The sequence below is a fragment of the Rhineura floridana genome, chromosome 6 (assembly GCF_030035675.1).
Source record: "Rhineura floridana isolate rRhiFlo1 chromosome 6, rRhiFlo1.hap2, whole genome shotgun sequence".
In the NCBI taxonomy this organism is placed as follows: Eukaryota; Metazoa; Chordata; class Lepidosauria; order Squamata; family Rhineuridae; genus Rhineura; species Rhineura floridana.
Genome location: NC_084485.1, coordinates 48,959,769 through 48,977,837, shown reverse-complemented (window position 1 = coordinate 48,977,837; position 18,069 = coordinate 48,959,769). Strand labels below are relative to the sequence as shown.

The 18,069-nt window shown below is 40.7% G+C and overlaps 1 protein-coding gene across 2 annotated transcripts in view; it reads left to right on the top strand.

Annotated features, from left to right (window-relative positions):
* LOC133387275 (rho GTPase-activating protein 39-like) overlaps nucleotides 1–18,069 on the top strand; it is a 122,365-nt gene that overhangs the window by 13,489 nt on the left and 90,807 nt on the right. The window lies entirely within an intron of this gene.

Below are 18,069 nucleotides of genomic sequence, written 5' to 3'. Positions count from 1 at the left end.
AAAATGTTTTATTAATTTGAAATCGATACAAGGGTGTTTTTAAACAAGAATGTTAAAGGTTGTGGTAGTATTACCACAATAATAACAGCAATAGTCTCAAATATGTAGATTTATGTCTAGTTCTTAGTTATGGAGAGGACAAGAAACAGAGTAGGGGATCATCTAGATTTTTCACCTGAAGGGACTAAATTAGGGCCAGTGCTATTCAGACCAAAGGAAAAAGGGCCTAAAGCATCTTCTACGATTGCTAATATATCCATTTCCCTGCAACTGTCACAGTATAGGGCCTCATCATTATGGAAATACTCTGTGTTGGAAGGCCTACCACAATGAAGTCATCCCTCCCATTTAGAATTTGAATACTTAAATGGAATAACAGGAGAGCATGCTTTTTGGACTCCCTGCAGGAATCCAACTTACTAGACTCATAAAACATTTTTCTAATTATTTCTGAATGTACAAGTGTGGATGGAGAATGCATTAGGGAGTTCTCTACTTAATCCTCTTTGCTTGGGTCAGTGTTACTCTCAGCATATATAGCTTCATAATGAAATGTGCTCTACAGATGCTTGTCAGACTATTTTTGTGGACCTTAATCAAACTTGTTCTGTCTGTCTGGTCTGTGGATACACCACAAGAAATATGATTGCTTATAAATATGAGAATTAGGCTGTGCTAGCAGCTGTGTTGGTAGGACAATATTTTGAGCCAGCTGTGTGTAAGAGTTTCATTCATTGTGCTGCTCTGTATAGAAATACTTTGTTTGAATTCCAGGTGCAAGGGTTTTGTTTTGTTTTTCACAGACAGCCCCATTTAGTGCTAAATATTATTTCCAGAATTGCATGCAACAACACCGTGGGATCTAGTTACATTTCTGCAGATTATTTATATAATAAAGTGGTTTGTAAGGATATTGGGTCATCTATCTCATTCTGTGAAACAGATTAAACCATTCCTAATCAATGCTAATCTAGTTTAATTGAAGGGATCCTGTTTTGTTTCCTCAGTGGAAGAATCATGTTCTGTGGCTCATCTGTCCTTTAAAATAGGAGTTTCCTTAAAGTTTAGTATTGGCTTCAGTTTCTTGCAATCTTTTGTTTTGACCATAGTGACTGTGGATACTCCCTTTGTCCATATTATCCTCCTTCCCATAATGAATACAAATTCTGTGTCGTAGAAAATCACATTAGTCATTCTGAGTAAGATAGGCATAACATATAATATAAAATAACCTGTCTACGTAAAGCTAATCCATTTACATGTTTTACACTGAAACATTTTTGAGTTTTCCCCCTGAAATTTAGAGGTGGATAATTGGGCAAGACAGCTGGTATAGCACAGTGGGGAGGAGAGCCTGGCTGGGAGTCCAGAGTCTGTGAGTTCAAATCCCCACTCATGTCTCTTGGGTGTCAAGGGCCAGCTAAAGATCACCCCCACAGTGAGTGGCTCAGGGGTTACGTGCCCTGCCACCTGTGCAGCCATGGGCAAGCTGCATAGTCCCAAGGAGCCCAGTTGCCCCCCAGCTGGCAGTTGCGGACAAGGAAGGCTGGCTTGTGCAACTGCGGCAAGCTGAGCAGGCCCTAGCCAGCTGAGGAGGACTAGCCTCAGAGGGAGGCAATGGTAAACCCCCTCTGAATACCGCTTACCATGAAAACCCTATGCATAGGGTAGCCATAAGTTGGGATCAACTAGAAGGCAGTCCATTTGGGCAAGGTGATGGTAGGAAGAAAGAGGTGGAGAAACAAAGGTCATATGTGAGGAATAAGCAGCTCTACTACCTCAGTGCAGACCTTTAAAAGGTTGCCAAAACAGCTTCTCGTTTGCAAGCAAGGTTGAACTTAGAATCTATTGCACCTGCTTACATGAAAGTTCCATGTGCCAATTGTGTGACCTTCCTTCCTATACATTTGCTTTACATTACAGACTTTGATGATTCGGAGAAAGGTGGTGTGCTGAATTACAATGGATGGTTAGAGACAGCTACATTAGGCAGTCACAGCAGGCAGCAAACTAGTAGTTAAAATTTAGAAACTCTTAAGTATGAGCTGGCCACTTTTATCTAGCTTTATTCTCCTGTATAGCTAGATGCAACAAGGAATTATGGCAGTTGTAGAAGAGTTGGTACAATGCACACCACTTGCAGAATGGGAGATATTAATAGAGGGATGGAATTAAAACCTCTCCACCATCACCACTGGCTCTTTCCAGCCAAGGTGCATTTGCTTTAGATAGTGAACTAATTTGGCATCCTTGGTGTCTTTTGCAGGCCCTGACTGTGTGTGGAATTTCAGAAGATTCACAGCCCTGCAATAGCTTCTTAAATCAACAGATGTTTAATATGAAAGAGCCCTCTTAACTTGATTTTAGTTAAACATTCTAGTTGTTCTCATAGCATGTATTTTTTGGTCTTTGCTTGGGGTAGAGCTGTATGTTACATGCTAATGTGTATAATAATACACAGCAATCCAAGACCTGCTTTTGGTTGGCAAATACATTTTGGAAGGACCAGAGTAGCAGTGATCATATATATATCCCTTTCCCCACCTGCCTCTTTTCTATTAGATCTCTTCCCCCCTCCCCCCATCTTAGTTACTTAACCCTCCATGCTGAGTTCTAGGCATATGTTCTGCCTTCAGCTTGTCTGCTTATTTCTTGCATATTGCTGAAAGATAGGATTCTATCAAGGCCTAGGATTTTTGCATTAAATTTTCAGTATGCTGCTTGTACTAGTTCCACCCAATTTGTTATTTGACTCTCTTGCACCAGTGCCATTTTGCTGACATCTATTCATTTGCTACCGGGCCAAGTTCAAGGTTCTAGTTCTGGTGTACAAAGCCCTATACAGCTTGGGATCAGGACACCTGAAAGACTGTCTTATCCCTTATATACCCAGTCGATCACTGCGCTCTGCAGGTGAGGGCCTCCTACAGCTACCATCTTATCAGGAGGTCCGGTCTGCACAACATAGAAAACGGACCTTTAGTGTGGTGGCACCTACCCTGTGGAATTCCCTCCCCTTAAATATTAGGCAGGTGCCATCTCTGTTATCTTTTCGGCACCTATTGAAGACTTTTCTCTTTCAACAAGCCTTTTAAGTTAAGACCTATCCCAGTCTGTGTCTGTGTTGGAATTGCTTTTAATATTTTTTTTAAAACATTTTTTTTCTAAACAATATGTTTTTAACCCTTTTTATTTAAGGTGTTTTTAAATATTTTGTAAAGAATGTTTTTAAAGTTGTTTTGTTTTAATGTATTTTAAAGTCTGTTTTTATGATGTTTTAAAGTTTTTTACTGCTTTTGTTTGCCGCCCTGGGCTCCTGCTGGGAGGAAGGGCAGGATATAAACTAAATAATAAAAATAAAATAAATTTGAGATCTGCTAAATTCTCCTCCACTTTCCTCTTTCACATCCTCTAAAGTTTACCATTGCCCTGTTGTCCCCCATTTTGTTATTTAAAATGTCTAAATAGATAAGTCAATGCCTGTCTCATTTGTACACAACAGAGTTTCCTTGCCTTCTTTCTGGTTAGTCTGACTAGATTCGTTCTGTTAGACTGACTGCTAAAGAGCAACATCTGTTATGAGAAGTCATTTTCCTTCGTGCAATCTCCACTACATATTCCTGTTTCTTGGGATGTATCTTGTTAGCCATAGCATCATACTGGCCATCAATAAACTTCTTTTGGCCCATATGTTAGCTGCCAAAATTAGAAATCATATTTTGATCATTTTATACATGCTTAAAGCCATCATCCCTGAATATAACAGTCTCCTTCTCAAAACCTTTCAAAAAAAAAATTCATGAGGACCTCACCCTAGGTTCAAATAAATAAATAAATAAATTTAATTTATGTGTCACCTATCTGGCCAATGGCCACTCTAGGCGACGTACATACAATAAATATGGCAGAATACAATATAAAAATACAGTGAAATATATAAATTATAAGAGCAAACAATACATAATAGGAGGCATTTGAAACAGAAGAATATTAAGCCTCCCCAGAAGTCCCGAAAGCCTGCTGAAAAAGCCAGGTCTTTAAGGCCTTGCGGAACATATTCAGGGAAGAGATGTGCCGAAGATTTTGTGGGAGGGAGTTCCAGAGTGTGGGGGCCACCACTGAAAAGGCCTTCTCTCTAGTGCCTGCCAACCTAGCTGCTTTGGTTGGCGGGACTGAGAGAAGGCCTTGTGTGGCCGATCTTGTCAGGCGGCATGATTGGTGGCGTTGTAGGTGCTCCTTTAGATAAACTGGGCCGAGACCGTGTAGGGATTTAAAGGTTAAAACCAACACCTTGAATTGGGCCCGGAAAACAACTGGAAGCCAGTGTAGATCGAACAACACTGGCGTGATGTGGTCCCGGCGACGACTGTTTGTGAGTAATCGAGCCGCCGCATTTTGAATAAGTTGTAGTTTCCGGACCGTTTTCAAGGGTAACCCCACGTAGAGCGCATTACAGTAATCTAATCGAGAGGTGACCAGGGCATGTACTACCAGTGGGAGCTGATGAACAGGAAGGTAGGGTTGCAGCCTACGTATAAGGTGTAGTTGGTACCAAGCTGCCCGGCTCACAGCCGAAATCTGAGCCTCCATGGATAGCTTGGAATCAAGTACAACCCCGAGGCTGCGGACCTGGTCCTTTAGGGGTAAACTCACCCCATTGAACTTCAGGTCAACGGTTCCCAACCTTCTCTTGTCCCCCACGAGCAGTACCTCGGTCTTGTCGGGGTTCAGTTTCAGCCTATTCCTTCCCATCCATCCACTCACGGACTCCAGGCACTTGGACACGGTCTCCACGGCCAACTCTGGTGAAGATTTAAATGAGAGATAGAGCTGAGTGTCATCCGCATATTGGTGACACTGCAGCCCAAATCTCCTGATGATTGCCCCCAGCGGCTTCATATAGATGTTAAATAGCATGGGAGAGAGGATAGAACCCTGTGGCACACCACAGTTGAGAGGCCAAGGGTCTGAACCTCCTCCCCCAATGCCACCTGTTGGTACCTGCTCCAGACATTCAGCTGGTCTTTCCAACACAATGCATTGTGCTGTTTCATTAATCCTACTCCTGTTATGGCTTCTCCCTGACCTCTAATTTGTAGTAATGTGACCTCCTAAGGACCTAGGCCTTTTCTGACCAATTATGAGCAGGAGATATGTTAAAATACCATTCTAGATCAATATCACTGCAACTTCAGAACCTTTATGATCTGAAAATCACAAATTTCCACACTTTTGCCATCATATCACTGACTCCAAGCCCTTTCTTGAGGATGTACATGCTGATGCTACATAGTTAATATGCCGGAATTAATTGTGGTGCAGCAATTATAACAGTTGGATAATTTATTTATTTTATTTATTAATTATATTTCTATACCGCCCAATGGCTGTAGCTCTCTGGGCGGTGCACAACATAAAAACATCCAATATACAGGTAAAAATATATAAACAACTTAAAAACTCCTAGCTAATGCTAGGAGCCTCCGAACCAAGATGGGAGAACTGGAGTGCTTGGTCTTAGAGAAGAGCATTGATATAGTGAGCATAACCGAGACCTGGTGGAATGGAGAAAACCAGTGGGATACGGTTATCCCTGGATATAAACTATATCGGAAGGACAGGGAAGGACGTATTGGTGGCGGAGTCGCTCTATACGTGAAAGAAGGCATTGAATCCAGCAAGCTCGAAACCCCAAAAGAGGCAGACTCCTCCACAGAATCGTTGTGGGTGGTGATACCGTGCCCCAGGAGGGACTTAATACTGGGAACGATCTATCGTCCCCCTGATCAAAATGCTCAGGGAGACCTTGAGATGAGATATGAAATTGAGGAAGCATCCAAACTAGGAAATGTGGTAGTAATGGGTGACTTCAACTACCCGGACATAGACTGGCTGCATATGTGTTTCAGTCATGACAAAGAAGCAAAGTTTCTAGATATTCTAAATGACTATTCCCTAGATCAGTTGGTCATGGAACCGACCAGAGGGACGGCAACCCTGGACTTAATCCTCAGTGGGGACCGGGACCTGGTGCGAGATGTAAGTGTTGTTGAACCGATTGGGAGCAGTGACCACAGTGCTATTAAATTAAACATACATGTAACTGGCCAATTGCCAAGAAAATCCAACACGGTCACATTTGACTTCAAAAAAGGAAACTTCACAAAAATGAGGGGATTGGTAAAAAGAAAGCTGAAAAACAAAGTCCAGAGGGTCACATCACTCGAAAATGCTTGGAAGTTGTTTAAAAACACTATATTAGAAGCTCAACTGGAGTGCATACCGCAGATCAGAAAAGGTACCGCCAGGGCCAAGAAGATGCCAGCATGGTTAACGAGCAAAGTCAAGGAAGCTCTTAGAGGCAAAAAGTCTTCCTTCAGAAAATGGAAGTCTTGTCCGAATGAAGAAAATAAAAAAGAACATAAACTCTGGCAAAAGAAATGCAAGAAGACAATAAGGGATGCTAAAAAAGATTTTGAGGAGCACATTGCTAAGAACATAAAAACCAACAACAAAAAATTCTATAAATACATTCAAAGCAGGAGACCATCTAGGGAGACAATTGGACCCTTGGATGATAAGGGAGTCAAAGGTGTACTAAAGAACGATAAGGAGATTGCAGAGAAGCTAAATGAATTCTTTGCATCTGTCTTCACAGTGGAAGATATAGGGCAGATCCCTGAACCTGAACTAACATTTGCAGGAAGGGATTCTGAGGAACTGAGACAAATAGTGGTAACGAGAGAGGAAGTTCTAAGCTTAATGGACAATATAAAAACTGACAAATCACCGGGCCTGGATGGCATCCACCCGAGAGTTCTCAAAGAACTCAAATGTGAAATTGCTGATCTGCTAACTAAAATATGTAACTTGTCCCTTGGGTCCTCCTCCGTGCCTGAGGACTGGAAAGTGGCAAATGTAACGCCAATCTTCAAAAAGGGATCCAGAGGGGATTACAGGCCAGTTAGCTTAACTTCTGTCCCTGGAAAACTGGTAGAAAGTATAATTAAAGCTAGATTAACTAAGCACATAGAAGAACAAGCCTTGCTGAAGCAGAGCCAGCATGGCTTCTGCAAGGGAAAGTCCTGTCTCAGTAACCTCTTAGAATTCTTTGAGAGTGTCAACAAGCATATAGATAGAGGTGATCCAGTGGACATAGTGTACTTAGACTTTCAAAAAGCGTTTGACAAGGTACCTCACCAAAGGCTTCTGAGGAAGCTTAGCAGTCATGGAATAAGAGGAGAGGTCCTCTTGTGGATAAGAAATTGGTTAAGAAGCAGAAAGCAGAGAGTAGGAATAAACAGACAGTTCTCCCAATGGAGGGCTGTAGAAAGTGGAGTCCCTCAAGGATCGGTATTGGGACCTGTACTTTTCAACTTGTTCATTAATGACCTAGAATTAGGAGTGAGCAGTGAAGTGGCCAAGTTTGCTGACGACACTAAATTGTTCAGGGTTGTTAAAACAAAAAGGGATTGCGAAGAGCTCCAAAAAGACCTCTCCAAACTGAGTGAATGGGTGGAAAAATGGCAAATGCAATTCAATATAAACAAGTGTAAAATTATGCATATTGGAGCAAAAAATCTGAATTTCACATATACGCTCATGGGGTCTGAACTGGCGGTGACCGACCAGGAGAGAGACCTCGGGGTTGTAGTGGACAGCACGATGAAAATGTCGACCCAGTGTGCGGCAGCTGTGAAAAAGGCAAATTCCATGCTAGCGATAATTAGGAAAGGTATTGAAAATAAAACAGCCGATATCATAATGCCGATGTATAAATCTATGGTGCGGCCGCATTTGGAATACTGTGTACAGTTCTGGTCGCCTCATCTCAAAAAGGATATTATAGAGTTGGAAAAGGTTCAGAAGAGGGCAACCAGAATGATCAAGGGGATGGAGCGACTCCCTTACGAGGAAAGGTTGCAGCATTTGGGGCTTTTTAGTTTAGAGAAAAGGCGGGTCAGAGGAGACATGATAGAAGTGTATAAAATTATGCATGGCCTTGAGAAAGTGGATAGAGAAAAGTTCTTCTCCCTCTCTCATAATACTAGAACTCGTGGACATTCAAAGAAACTGAATGTTGGAAGATTCAGGACAGACAAAAGGAAGTACTTCTTTACTCAGCGCATAGTTAAACTATGGAATTTGCTCCCACAAGATGCAGTAATGGCCACCAGCTTGGATGGCTTTAAAAGAAGATTAGACAAATTCATGGAGGACAGGGCTATCAATGGCTACTAGCCATGATGGCTGTGCTGTGCCACCCTAGTCAGAGGCAGCATGCTTCTGAAAACCAGTTGCCGGAAGCCTCAGGAGGGGAGAGTGTTCTTGCACTCGGTTCCTGCTTGCGGGCTTTCCCCAGGCACCTGGTTGGCCACTGTGAGAACAGGATGCTGGACTAGATGGGCCACTGGCTTGATCCAGCAGGCTCTTCTTATGTTCTTATGTTCTTAGTATATCAAAAGTAGTAGAACATAATTAAACATATAAACAACTACAACACAAGCCTAAAAATATTAAAAGCATATTAAATCAATTAAAAGTATTAAGATGTTAAGATGTTAAGTAATTAAAATTACTAAAATATTAAGAGTGTAAGTGCAAATGTAGGTGTTAAAAATAAATGTTAAAAATGTTGTTAAAATGCCTGGGAGAACAAAAAGGGTTTTACCTGGCGCCGGAAGGACAGCAATGTTGGCGCCAGGCGTACCTCATCAGGGAGAGAGTTCCATAGTTCGGGGGCCACCACAGAGAAAGCCCGTTTTCTTGTTGTCACCTTCTGGGCTTCTCTCTGGGTGGGCCCCTGAAGGAGGCCCTTCGATGTTGAACGCAGGGTACGGGTAGGTTCATATCGGGAGAGGCGTTCCACCAGGTATTATGGTCCCAAGCCGTGTAAGGCTTTATAAGTCAAAACCAGCACTTTGAATTGAGCCCAGAAGCATATAGGCAGCCAGTGCAAGCGAGCCAGAATCGGAGTTATATGTTCACACCTCCGAGTCCCTGTTAACAATCTGGCCGCTGCATTTTGCACGAGCTGCAGCTTCCGAACTGTCTTCAAAGGCAGCCCCACGTAGAGTGCATTGCAGTAGTCCAATTTTGAGGTTACCAGTGCATGGACAACTGAAGCAAGGTTTTCCCTATCCAGATAGGGGCGTAGTTGGGCCACCAACCGAAGTTGATAGAAAGCATTCCGTGCCACCGAGGCTACTTGTGCCTCTAGTGACAGGGATGGTTGTAAAAGAACTCCCAAACTACGGACCTGCTCCTTCATTTTTTTTTTCAATTAATTTTTATTCAAATTTTCAAAATCAAGACAATACAAAAAGAAAAACACAAATTAAAACTAATACAATAAAAAGAAAAAAAAACTATTGACTTCCGATTTGTCGTAGTTCAGCTATAGGTCTATAATATATAACAAACCTGTCTCTTGATAAATTATAAAATCACCCTCCAGCAGTTATCTTAGTTGGTATCAAATCTCATTAACATCATATCATTTTATTCTTCTACAAAAAGTCAAAGAGAAGTTTCCAATCCTTGAGATATATGTCCATCAATTTTTTTCTAGATAGACATGTCAATTAATCCAACTCTTCAAGTCTATTAAATCCAGTAATTTCAAATCGCTCTTCTTCCTTTATCCGTGTTGATTCCATCTTCCATCTTCCATCTTTACGCACCCAATAATCTTGCTGTCATAGTCATATAATAAGAGTCTGATAGGGATTTCCTTCATCACAAATATTTTCTTGCCATCATTTCCGAACGTATCACTGAAGTATTGTTGCAGAACCGCATCTCTGTTCCTCTCTTTTACAGAATGCACTAGCACATCTCTTGAAGGGTTTTTCATTGTCACAAAACAGGAATTAATTCTGTAAACTTTCTCCATTTCAAGTTCCATCAAATCCTTCCAGTCCATGAATTTTTTCGAACCGATGATATCTTTATCTCCAATCTCTTCACCAATTCCTTCAGGGACAGCGCTGAATTCCAAACAGTAATATTTGTCTCCAGGATCCATCACAGCCAGGAAATCCAAATCTTTTTCCAAGACCATATTTAATCCAATCTCCAGGGCTTGAACCTTCCCTTTAATTTTTCTTTCATCCTTTTTTAATTTTCCAAATTTATCTTTATTCTCCTTTCTCATAGAATCCTGAATTTCTTTCAGCTCCTGTCTCATTTCACCAAATTCACTTATCATCACTTGTCTGTTATGATTTTGTACGTCGCCTAGAGTGGCCATTGGCCAGATAGGCGACACAGAAATTAAATTTATTATTATTATTATTATATTATTATGTCTGAGTTCTTGTTTTGTTAGCTTAATCTCATTCATTATTTTCTGAAACATATCTAAAGAGAAAGTCCCTTCTTGTACATCCATGATCTCAACCACCTTCTTGATTGTCATTCTTAAAACCAAAAAAAACCAATCCCTTCAATTTCCAATGTCCCAAGCAAAGAACAGTTTTTCTTTATCCAGTTACAAAGGAGTTAATCTTTCAAGCCAGCTGACGTCACCCTCTAGACAAGACGAACTGCCTTATCTCTTGTATGTCCAAAAGTGCCAAAACAACTTTAATTCACAGCATCCAAATAATTAGTAGCAGGAAGAATGAGCAGATTCGTCAAAAAAAAAAAAAGTAAACTGGAAAAAATAGTCCCAGACATATATTACTCAAAAGTCTTATAAATCAAAAAAAAAATTCTCTTTAAATTAGAAACCCCTCAGCCGTTTGTAATCTTTATAATGCTGAATTCCATGCCAGCTTTTTGCAATAAAAATAAAGATAAACTATTTCTATTTTCTTCCCCTTAGCTCCGTGAATAAAAGAGAAAGCTATGACTCACCCAGGGTTTCTTAATTGCTGGTTCTTTGACAAATCTCTTTAGCTGTATTGATAACAAAATAATGAGAAAAGACAGGAGAATGCTTGCCTGTTAATCCGTTTTTCTTTGAAGAAAAAAAAAGAGCTCACTTAATCAGTGGAGCTGGTTGGAAATCCTAGCTCCGTCCGAGCTGCTGGAAGACCTTCTTTCACAGAATTCCAGCCTCCAACAAACACAACAAAGCTCTGTGGAAAATCTCTACATTTCTTCCTTATCCGGAAGAAATTTTCCCCAGTCAAAAAGCCCTTCTGACTGGTTTTAAAACTGAAAAAGTTTCCACCAAGACGGGAGCCCGTCCCAGAGGCAACACAGGCGGAGCGATCCTCCTGGGAAGTCCTCCTTCAGTGGGAGTGCAACCCCGTCCATAGCAGGTTGAGCCTCTCCCATCTGGGCAGGGGAACCACCCACTAACAGCATCTCAGTCTTATCTGGATTGGATAAGCCAATTGGATAAGCCAATGATCTGTCAGAAGGTAAAGTTAAATGGTGATGCCTTCTAAAATGGTAGCTACATATTTAAAAGACTGCAGTCTCTCTGTTTAGAGATAACTGAAAAAGGCCATATTTCATTTCCTCAGAATCATAGCTGGCTAGCTATGGCTGCAACTGAATACAACAGATACTGTCTTGGCAACTGGCCATTTAAGACACAGCCAGGAAATTCTAACGGATGCAGCATAACTTCTGCTTCTAACACTTTGTTGCTATTCACTTTCTTTTTACACAATACATTTCCATTCCTTCTGGGATAGATTTGTTTTAAAACCAGTCATGGATAGAAATTATACTTCAGATGCTGTCCTTTCCATCCCTTGGATTTTGGACTGGATAAAGTGCCCAATTGGACTGTGGACATTCAGTTTCATTCTCAGGACAACTGAATTACAGTATTATTAATCAGATAATCTATGCGAGTTCCAGGAAAGAAATGTAATGTGCTTATTATTCAGCCTGGCATTGAAATATGAAGATTTTACTTATTCATGTACTTGATTCTGACTGAACATGAACTAAATGCCAGTGGTGACGAGAATGGTTGACACATCTATTGACCCAGCACTATGGAGTGAATGAAATTCTGAGTCTGTGAGAATATGTCCACACTTGAGCATCTCTTCATGATGATGATGTAACCCAAACCAAGAGTTTAGCAGCTTCCACTTGGAACTCTTGTGTTGCCTCATGGGAACAATGTGTGTGAGATTTAGGCTCTGTAATAATGTCTAATATTTCATGATTTAAGCTTTAAACTAAAAGGGCTGTCCCAGAAAATAATGGTGCACAGATATGTAGGTTCTTGTATAATGATCTGGAGGGAAATGTTGGTTTAGACTATGCCACCTGTGCTGTTCCATCCTACTAATCCTCTGGTCTGCAGTTTAGATTAATAAGGATCAGCACAGCAAGATTCGGCACAGTCCCTGTTGGCTCATCAATGGTTGAGTGTGATTGGTGTCTTCTGCTAGAAGTGCCTGTAAGACAATTAGAAGGAATCAGTCAGTGTTGTTCTTCACATGATAATTGCAAATGTTATACAGTTGCCTGATCTCTATCACTTCAATATTTCTGTAGTGTCTTCTGAATCTCTGAGATAACCTCAGAGGAAGCAGTACTCCAGTAGAAAGTGAAACTTGTAGGTTTTACCATGTTCGACTTGTGTTATTATTATTTATTAGATTTATATTCTGCCTTTTCTTCCAGTAGGAGTGTTGTCAAGATAGTAGTAGTTAATAGTGATGGAGTTGCTTCAGGCTGTGTTGTGCTTACCTGCTATGGGGTAAAAAGTATTGTTCATCCCAACACATGCTTTTTCCTACCCTCCTGATCCACTTATCAAATGTACTCTTATTTGAAAATGAATCTGTCACATCAAAAATAGCTAGGAACTGTGTGCAGAATCAGACTGCCAGGAATTCTACCTGAGCCTTTAAATAGCACTTTTATCTGTGCTCTTGTGCCCTGCAACATAAACACTGACCAACTATGTTTGGATTGTTTTTGGCAAATGCAGAAGTCAATAGTTTGAAAATGTTTTGCCAAACTTATGTCTTGTACCTTTCATTTGTCAGTTATTAACCTCTCTCCGTTTATAGAATAAACATTTATAATGTTCTATTATTCACTGTAATTCTGTAAACAGATCTTTAATTTTTTATTTGGTTAGGCATTTGGGTTTCTCTCTGTAGTTTAACACTATCCAGAAAATAGTTCTTCCTTCCCCTTGCTCCTGTTCAAAAGTCACAATATGCCTCTATGTAGATTTACAAAGTAATTGAAAGTCAAAGGCAACTTGTAATTTTGGCCCCTTGTGGACTAAGCAGTTTTCTCCTTGTTGCTTGGTTTATTGCCAAATTCCTATACAATCCCAGAGTTGTAGCGATTTAGTTGAATCACACTTAACAAGGCTTGGACAGCTAATATGTTCAAGAGTACTCAGCTTTGTTTTTTTAAAAATTGAGAAACAAGTGTGGATAGGGACAGCTGCAATCTGAGAGGGTTCCTGAAGAATGAAACTACACAAGTTGTAATGAAAACAAAGTTTATCTTTGCTTGATAAGTTTAATGACTAGTCTCTTGTGGAGTTTTCTACCTGAAAAATAGCCAAATCCTTTTCAGAGTATGCAAGTATTTGTAGGTTTTCAGTGAGCTTTGTCTTTTGGCTCTTGAAGAATGGCAACTTTAAATCTAAGCAAGAAAAAAAAGACAGAAGGCTATTATTTGCTTATACCAGATGCTGAAGAATATCACATGGTGTTTGGGTTTGTTCTGGAACTTGAATGTGTGACTTCAGGGACAGATTCTTATAACCAGCTTGCCTAAAATTCTTACTCTGTTGAAGTTAAGTCTTCCACAACCGAAACTAGATTTGCTGCAAGACAGTCCCAGTCCTTTGTTGGAGTAAGCTTGCACAGAGTGAAATATTTGTTTGGTAAATAGAGGGCTGTGACAGGGAAGCAAATGACTGACTCTGCTGTTTGGATCACATGTGGGCTGTTCAGCGGGAAAAAAACCTACAATAGTATCCCTTGAAGAGCAACTGCAAATTAGATAAAACCATGCTACAGTAAATAACCCCTGCCCAGTTCACACTCTGCATTAAAAAAAACCTCCACGCTTTATATTGGGAAACATGATTACAGTCTACAAGGGATGACAAGCTGGAACTAAAACTGTGCCTTACAAAAACTTCAGTCTTTTTAGATTGACTTCCACAAATGTTAATATAGATTTTAAAAATGAAAGCTGAGGCTGTCAACACTTAAAATCCTATGCCAAATCATATATGACATTTTGGAACATGAACAGTCCAGTTTGTAATGTTTGTAGGTGATATAAGATGGCCCTGAAATCTGGTCTACTGCACATTTTTTATTTTTTTACTATGTTTGTATCCTGTCATTCCTCCAAGGATCTCAAGGCAGCATATATTGTTCCCCACTCTGTTTCATCCTCACAAATAACCTTGAGAGGTAGGTTAGAAAGTAGTGACTCCCCCAAGGTCACCAAGTGAGCTTTGTGGATAAGTGAGGATTTCTGCCTGGGTTTTCCTAGTCCTAGTCCAAAGAGTTCCTCCATTATTCCAAAGTGAGTGAGCTTTGCCCTGAATATGTCATTCATTCATTGGTGATCACTCGTGGTCAAGATTGTCTTCCAAGATAAGGTCTTTAACGGTGGGACTGTAAGTGACTGTGGAGGCCAATTCTGGATCCCCACAGCTTCCCACAGTGAGGACATAGGTTTCCAGATGGAAGATGGAAGACAAGGTTGTGGGTGCTAAATCTGTCTGGCTCCTCCCTTTCCTGGGCTGCAATAAGCATCTAAATAACTCATCTCCATGGCACTTCCTAGCGCACAGACATCAGCTAGCCTTGCTTGTTGTTGATTGAAGAAATTCCCCAGATTAGTCAGTCAAAATCCTTCCTGAAAACCCTGGATAAAGGGGATGGATTTTATTTCTTGCATCTGCAGAGTGACATCACAGTAACTCACATTATGCTGGGAAAGCCCTGTCTCTGAAACTCTAGACAGCTGCAGAGAGTCAGTATAGACAATATTGAGCTAGTTGGACCACAGTCTGACTTAGAACACAGGAAGCTGTTTTTTACCATCACCTGCATGTACTCTCGGCTGTGTACCCCCATTTTATCTCTGCAGAAAGGGGCTAATGTCTTGTGTGTTGCAAGGTGGTTCCTTGTCTTGTCATTGATATTTAAATGTATGTTGCATTCTGCATGCTTTGAAGTCATTCAGCGCATAGTGTTGCATTTGTGCAAAGAGGGTAACAGGTTTTGTAATGTTGAATAAGGTGCTGACTAGTCATTCTCTCTCCCATACTCTGTCCTAGTCTGAGCTGCACGGAGTCTTGTATGGCCCAGTTGAAAGAACCATTTCTGGCTCTTACATCAGTGCAACGTATGGATAATCTTACTATGCTGACACAGGAACATTTGTACAACTTTGTGCTTCCTCCTTGGCAAGGATAGGATCAGGAGTTTCTAAGTATGATATCACAACCATAATACATATGTAGAATGGTCTGTGCTGTAGTTACAGAAATGTTGTTAATTGTGACAGTATTCTTTTAACAGCTAACTTCCTGAGCTTATGCTTTTATTCCTAAGGTGGTTGCAAAGCCTTCTTTCCGCTGAACTTGCATTTGACAAAACTGAATCAGAGATACAATTTCATTTGCTTTCCCTTTAAATTTAGAATCATTCAATCTTTTCCCACTAGCCAGTTTTCACACAGGGGTGCAGCATTCCTCTTCTGGTGTTGGATGTCTAAATATTTACTGGCCTCTTTGCCATCCCACCAGTATCTGCTGTTTTCTATAAAGTCCCTGCTCTTCTTCCTGATGGATACAATCGTGGACCCTGTTTGCACACTCCTTGTTGTGCAGAGCACACCCTACAGTGTCATACTATCTCTGATGGTCAAAATAGTTTGCAGCTGTGCAGAGGATTGGATGGTTTAACTAATTACACAAGCAGCTTGCCCAGTACAGAAAATCTATTTATAAAATTAAGTGTCTCGTACAGTCTCATTCACATTGCAGCTGAGTGACAGGGCCTGATGCCAAGTCACCTGAGCGGTTTCTGAGGTTATGTGTGTGACTTGTCTCAATAGATCCAAACCTGCTAGACTATGATTCCAAAGAAGCAGACAGCAATCAATAGAGCCTGCCCTCCATGCTTACAATAGAAAAGAAAAAAGAAGAAGAAACAACCAGTCAGTAGGACTGAAGAGAGGAGAGGGAAGAGGAGAATTCAGATGACAAAGACCCAAATTGTCAGGATCCAGCTAACAGTTACTTTTCCTGATCAGAATCTCCTGAATGTTGCTAAAGAATTGTGGGCACATCTGTGTCCTCAAAATAAGAATATTGTTTGTGCATGATGAGATAGCATTTAGCAGCTGTTCTCCTTCCAAGAGTTCAGAGGAGCGTGACAGCAGGGAAGGACATCAAGCCCCTGGCTACTATCCAGTATTTTGGAAAGGAATTCTGATGGAACTTTCTTTGCTTCAGTCAGACTCTGAATTGCTATCCTTTCATTCAGTACTGAGTCTCTCTTGCTTCAGATCCAGCTTAAAAAAATAGAAGTTCTAAGGATACCTTCTCTGTTCCTGTTGAGCAAGGACCCTGGTCACGGAAAATGAGGTGTGCCAGGACCAGCGTTATATTTATATTTAATGTGTAGGAGTAAGAGTGAGGTGTAACAGCCACAAAAATCTTTACAAGCCTCCAGACGAATAAACTAGGACCACAGACTGGAGGCTTGTGGGAAGGTGTGGAACGAGAGCCACTGACATTAGACAAAAGCATGGTCAGTGGGAGCCAGGGTGAGGAATCATCAGAGCAATCAGCTCAAAGTAAGAAGGAAAAGGGAATTGGAGCCAAGGTCAGGAGGCACAAGGGTCACCTCATTGACCTGTGTGTGTGTGTGTTTTCTGTTGGGTTTTGCTGCTCCCCCCCCCAAACTTTCTCCTGCAGAAGTGGTGGGAGGGGACGGAAAGCAGACATTCTGCAGTTTGATGATAGTGGTTTCGTTCTTTGCCTAATCCCTTCTGACAGTGTGCTTGCTTTACTGTAGAACATTTCCCCTTGTTTGGAAGTTAGTGAATGGTAGAAATTTCATTTGCTAGGAAGGTAGGCTTCTCTTTACATGGCCTTTTGTCTATTATGTGGAAGGAACTTGATGCTCAAATTATTCCTTCAGTGTAATCCCTGTTTTTCCAAAATTTGCATCCAGTATTTCTCTTCTAGTAGCATCTATCTAATCTATTTCAAGAATCACATCCATACAAATATATTCTAAGGCCTCAGACAATAGCAATAATCTTGAAAAAGTTTGGTATCTCCTCAGCAATGAAATAGGGTCAGCTCAAGGTATTAATTGGCAGATAAAATACTTTTAGTGAGTTCTGTGTCCTGGTTTTGGCTTAGAAAAGGCAGGCAGTCAAGTATGCAAGAATGGGAGACCAACCTGGCTGTTTTGCTTCAGATGATCTATTTGCTCTGCAGTTTTACAGATTTGTTTCTTGGGGGTTTGTGTGTGCATACGTGTGTATGTTCATAACTTTGGGTAGCAAATCAAACCAAGTGACCCTGATCCTTTCTAACTTCATGTTTCTATGACAAGGGCCATAAGGCATTGCTCTGAGGATTCGACAGGCTTATGGGGCTCATAAGCAAGAGTAGGAAATCAGGTCAGAACAGCCAAGACAAGGGACAACAAGACCTTTTTCATCGACATGCAGCACCATAGTTGTTGGTGTTGCTATTGTGCAAATTCAGCATTATTTTAGAATGAACGTTGAAGGCTGGAGCCCAGAACTGAAAAAGACATCAAATGCCGCAGCACCTGTGATCAGCCTTTCGAGAAATCTGGGACTCATAATTTGGTATTGGGATAATGAAGAACAAACTGATGTTTAAATAAAATTCTACAAGAGACTTCTTATTTTTGGTTATGCATATGAAATCAGTGGCCATTTTGCAAAAGATAGTGTTATAGAATACCAACTTAGAACAAAAAAATTGCTCTGCAAAGTTTTCTTATGATCCAAGTTGTAAAGTATTTTCCAATAAATGTCCCTTTGAGGTATTGTAAAATGTGTTGAATATTTTCTATACTAATCTTTGTGTTAAGCAAGAAAGAACCTGGATAT